This window comes from Protobothrops mucrosquamatus, unplaced genomic scaffold (assembly GCF_001527695.2).
Source record: "Protobothrops mucrosquamatus isolate PMUCROS unplaced genomic scaffold, P.Mucros_1.0 scaffold583, whole genome shotgun sequence".
Classification (NCBI taxonomy): domain Eukaryota; kingdom Metazoa; phylum Chordata; class Lepidosauria; order Squamata; family Viperidae; genus Protobothrops; species Protobothrops mucrosquamatus.
In genome coordinates, this window is record NW_015386883.1 from 30,409 (window position 1) to 35,415 (window position 5,007).

Consider the following 5,007-nt stretch of genomic DNA (forward strand, 5'->3'; position numbering starts at 1 on the left):
CCTTTTTTCCCATGGTTGTTAAGTGAATCACTTCAATTGTTAAGTTAAATCACATAGGTGTTAAGAGAATCCAGCTTCCACACTGACTTTGCTTGTCAGAAGCCGACTGTGAGAATTGCAAATAGTGATCACATAACCCTAGATACTGCAACCATTGTAAATAAATACTGGTGAATGTTGATCACATGACCACGGGGATACTGCAATAATCTAAGTACAAGGACTGATCAAAATACTTCTTTTCATTGCCATTCATTGTCGAATGGTCCAACAAACCACAGTTACAGCAGGAAATGGAAAAGAAAGAACACATCAGCAGAGACTTCCCTTTATACAAAGGCTCTTAAAGAGACACAGACCCTGCTTATATTTTACATTACATAAATTGGTTAGCTGTTAAATCAATACCTTGTAACTTCGAATGGTCGTTAAATAAATGGCTGTAAGTCAAGGACGATCTGCACATAGGGGTAGTATTTGCCTGATGACATCACCACTCAAGTGTCATTTTGACTTTGTTGAAAGTGGTGTGGCCCTTGTGGTTCTCCGCTGAATTCTGTGGCACTCTGTCACATCCTTCTTTCCATTCTGTTCCATTCTGTTCTATATTCTCTTTCCTTGTATCTAACTCTCCATTCATTCTGTTGGGAGATTGATCTATCTTGTAATATATATTTTTCTTACATGATTTGAGTTTTTTTCTTCCTACAGTTGTTCTACCTTCAGTCTTTCCTTTCCCTTCTTTCCTCTTCTTCCACCATCATTTTCCCCAAGTTCTATTATTGACATTAACAAGAAACAGTCTGGACCATACTGAAAACTTTTCATTAGTGTTGCGTGGTATAGCATGAGCATGCATAGAGTAAAACTGGAAACTAGTTGTATTTGTGACATATTGACCAAAATAGGTCAAAACTGGTTATTCCTGTCCCTGTTATTCTATGCTAACCAAGATTTTTTATCCTGTGGCTACATTTTTCTTCTTCTTTCTTCTTTGCTTCCTCTTTTACCGCTTCAAGTGTCAAGAGAAATACAAAGTTCTGGTTCTTAACTCTTCTGGCGGCCTCAACCATTCATATTTCATGCTGTTGTAATGTGCCTTTGATGTTGTCTCCATCTTCTTCTGAGTCTGCCTCATATTTTTTGGCCTTCTTCTCTTTTTTCTATATGCTTTATATGGTATGGAATCCCAAGACATTCTTTTCAGGTGAGCAAATCACTTTATTTGCTGTTTTTGTTTAAGATTGACTCTATGCCAATTCTTTGTCTTAACAATTTCATTTCTGATTTCATCTCTTCNTTTGATGTTGTCTCCATCTTCTTCTGAGTCTGCCTCATATTTTTTGGCCTTCTTCTCTTTTTTCTATATGCTTTATATGGTATGGAATCCCAAGACATTCTTTTCAGGTGAGCAAATCACTTTATTTGCTGTTTTTGTTTAAGATTGACTCTATGCCAATTCTTTGTCTTAACAATTTCATTTCTGATTTCATCTCTTCTGGCCACTGTCAGCTACCATAGAAAATACATGCAGCATACTGACCTATATTCAGGATAGTCAGATTCAAATTTAGAAATCTGAATTAGCTAGTTGTGCTTTTTCCACCATACCAACCTATAAATTTTCTTGGGAAGCAACTCGCAGAATACCCAGCTATAATAGAGAGATGAGATCATACAGAAAATACAGCCCACTCTGTCAATTTGCGGTTATTGTGTACCAGACTAGTATTAGCAGAGGAATAGCAGGAAAGTAGGCTCCCTCCTAATTTTGGGCAATGTGTGCAGTAAAGCCAGAAGAGACTTTTCCATCCTGCAGAGTTTTGTAGTAAACTCATTGGAAATAAAACCCGTTTCCTCCATGTTAGCTACAGTGATGGCTAAGTGCAAGAACTCAGGATGGAAGGTGGTTCAAATGAATGCAGGTTTAAGACTCTCTACAAAAATCTGAATTAAAGGTCAAAACAAATTGGTGATAGATAAGAGACGTTGGGATTCAAGGTGGGTTAGACTTAGATCTCTTGTGAGCATGAAAGGATTCGAGACTGATGGCATGCTTGACTCCTCCCTTAGGCTCAGCCTGGTCATCTCCTACAATAGGTCTATCTGAGTTGCAGTGGGTTGTGTATCTTGTCAAATACTTTTATTATCTGACAATTATGGAGAGAACCAGTTTCCAAAGAAATGCTATGAAGTTTGCTCTTGTGTCTTTAACTGCTAACAGCAAAAACCAATGTCACAAATGCAGAACTATATAGATAAATACATTATTTTTTCTTTACAATATATCCAACAGCACTGATTTCAGGAAGGTGGAAATTGGTTTAGCTTTGTGTCGTTAGATAGGAGAGCACTTTCTATAGAGCAGTTGTCAATTTATGGAACCAGCACTAGAAGAGCAGGTGACAATCTGCTTCATCCTTGCTTCAGAATTGCCAGATTTGAGCTCCATCGAAACGTTCAGCACATCCACTAAAATTTATCAGGAAATATTTATGATAAGCTTTATTAACTTTATTAATGGTTGGGGAATTTTAGTTTTTCAATCTTTGCCTATGAAATTTTCCTTTTTAAAAGATTTAAAAAAAAATAACAGTAAGAATGACAAACTAAGGGAGGGAGGGAGGGAGGGAGGGAGGGAGGAAAGAAAGAAAGAAAGAAAGAAAAAAAGAAAGAAAGAAAGAAAGAAAGAAAGGGAAAGAAGGAAGGAAGGAAAGAAGGAAGAAAGGATAATAAGAAAAGAGAATAAAAGACAGAAAAAAATAATAAGATATAAAGAATTAGCTTCCGATGTGCTTCACAGCAGTCAAAAGGACATTTATATTTGAACCTCTACTAAAGTTACATTGTAACTACCTTCTTTCTATACTCTATCCTCTCTAATCATTAAAACCATAAATCACAAGTTCATTTTTAATGCAAAAAATACATAAGGGATTTCCAAGCACCAATAAATGTGTATATACTGTCTTTTCTCTAATCAAATAAATCAATTTATCCATCTCAGCAAATTCTGCCAATTTTCCCAACCATTCTTCCATGATAAGTCATACCGAATCTTTCCATCTCTGTACATATAGTGGTCTCGCCACAATAATCATATACTGAAATAGTCTTCCATGACTTTTTTCTAATTGTTTATCCATCAAACCTAAAAGTGAAAGTTCTGGCCTCAGTTCAATATTAATCTTTAAGTTTATCCAATTTTCCAGTTCACAAATAGAGCAGAAAATTCTTTCAATCCATCTCTTTTAATTCACTGTATCTTTCATCCACTGCAGCAAATTAACAATAAACTTTTACTCAACCTGAAAGAAGCTCAAGTATTTCAAGGCTGATTAAAAAATTTCACTCCCATTTTTGTACTGTAATCTCAATGATTTTCTTCAAATGCTCAGGGAATTTAAAGAAATCCTGAAGAACAATAGTTTTCATAAGAGAACAATATATTTTCTTTCTTTCTTTCTTTCTTTTTTTCTTTCTTTCCTTCCTTCCTTCCTTCTTCCCTCTCCTTTCCTTTCCTTTCCTTTCCTTCCCTTTTCTTTCTTTCCTTCCTTTCTCCATCCCTCCCTTTCTCTTTCTTTCTTTCTTTCTTTCCTTTTTTCTTTTATCTTCCGTAAAGTTCTCCTGTATTGCCAATGAACCCTGCACAACATAATTAAAAAGGACAACAAATCCCATAAATCTTGCATAGTTTTATTTTATTTTAGTAGAACAATGTAGAATGTTCCTCCTCCACCTCCTCCTTCCTCTTCCTCGTTCTTCTCTTCTTCTTTTCCTCTTCCTCCTCCTCCTTCTCCTCAACATCTGAAGTTTTTAAGTTATACTTAAAGATTGTTTTCTCTTGGACTCTTCTAGTCTATATCTGTCTCCTGATGAGACTTCGGTTTTTGATGTTCATCCATGTTTAAAAAACTGAACAGGACTTCCTAATTTAACCTGCTGCTTCAAGAATAGTAAAACATTACCTCACTTCCAGAACACAAGGCAAGTTTAATCACTTTTTACGCAAGCATTGAAAAGAGGTGCCATTTTGTCTTTTTTCCCCAAGCAGTAGAATATTTGTCACTGGTCCTGATTATGAGAGAATGGAATTAATCTCTGAAGAGTGATATTTGAGGAGCCAACATATCATAGTTAATGAGAATAGTGGATCATTGGCAAAGGCGTATTCCTCACTGTCCTTTCATGGACATTTTCCTACTTTTTTCTCAGATAAGATAGATCCTGCACTATATTCTTGTCTGGTCTCCTGTCCTCTGGTTCCAATGTTGCCAGCTTCAGCTCTCACAACCTTTTGCAGAGTGAGAAGTTCCCTCCACCCAGTGGTGGGATTCAACTGATTCGCACCAGTTCGGTAGAACTGGTAGCTAAATTTTGTTGAGTTCAGAGAACCGGCTGAACCCATGCTGCTTCTGGAAATCCGTTCTAGGCCTCGGAGGCCTGCAGGAGGTCTTCTCCCAGGCCTAGAAAGGGCCGCCGGAAGTGCATTGATGTCACTGCCGAAAGTCTGTTTTAGCCTAGTGGAGGCCTCCCAGGCCTAGAACGGCCCATAGGACGTGTGTTGATGTCACTTCCAGAAGTCCTTCCTAGGCCTCGGAAGCCCAGGCCTGCATCCCCACAGAGAACCGGATGTTAGGGTGTTTGAATCCCACCACTGCCTCCACCCATTCCTGATACACAAGAAAATAGCGTGAAATTTGCTGTTCTCATTGCCAGTCTCTATCCCGCCTCAAATCAGTGTAACATGACCTCTCATGTCAGAGTTTACATACATTGCAAAGCTTTTAAAAACGAGGGAGGGAAAATATATTTTAACACCAGCATATCTAAGGAAGATGTAAGCCTATCTCTCTCCTGAGTTAGATATCAGATGAAGTTAGCATTATGGAGATAGGGTAGAAAAAAAATACTTTGCCAATAAATGCTTGTACTGGAATTAGGTGCAAGTAGGAAAAGCAATAACTATTTCTTGCAAAATCTGCATCTCTTAGCAGTACCTTTGAC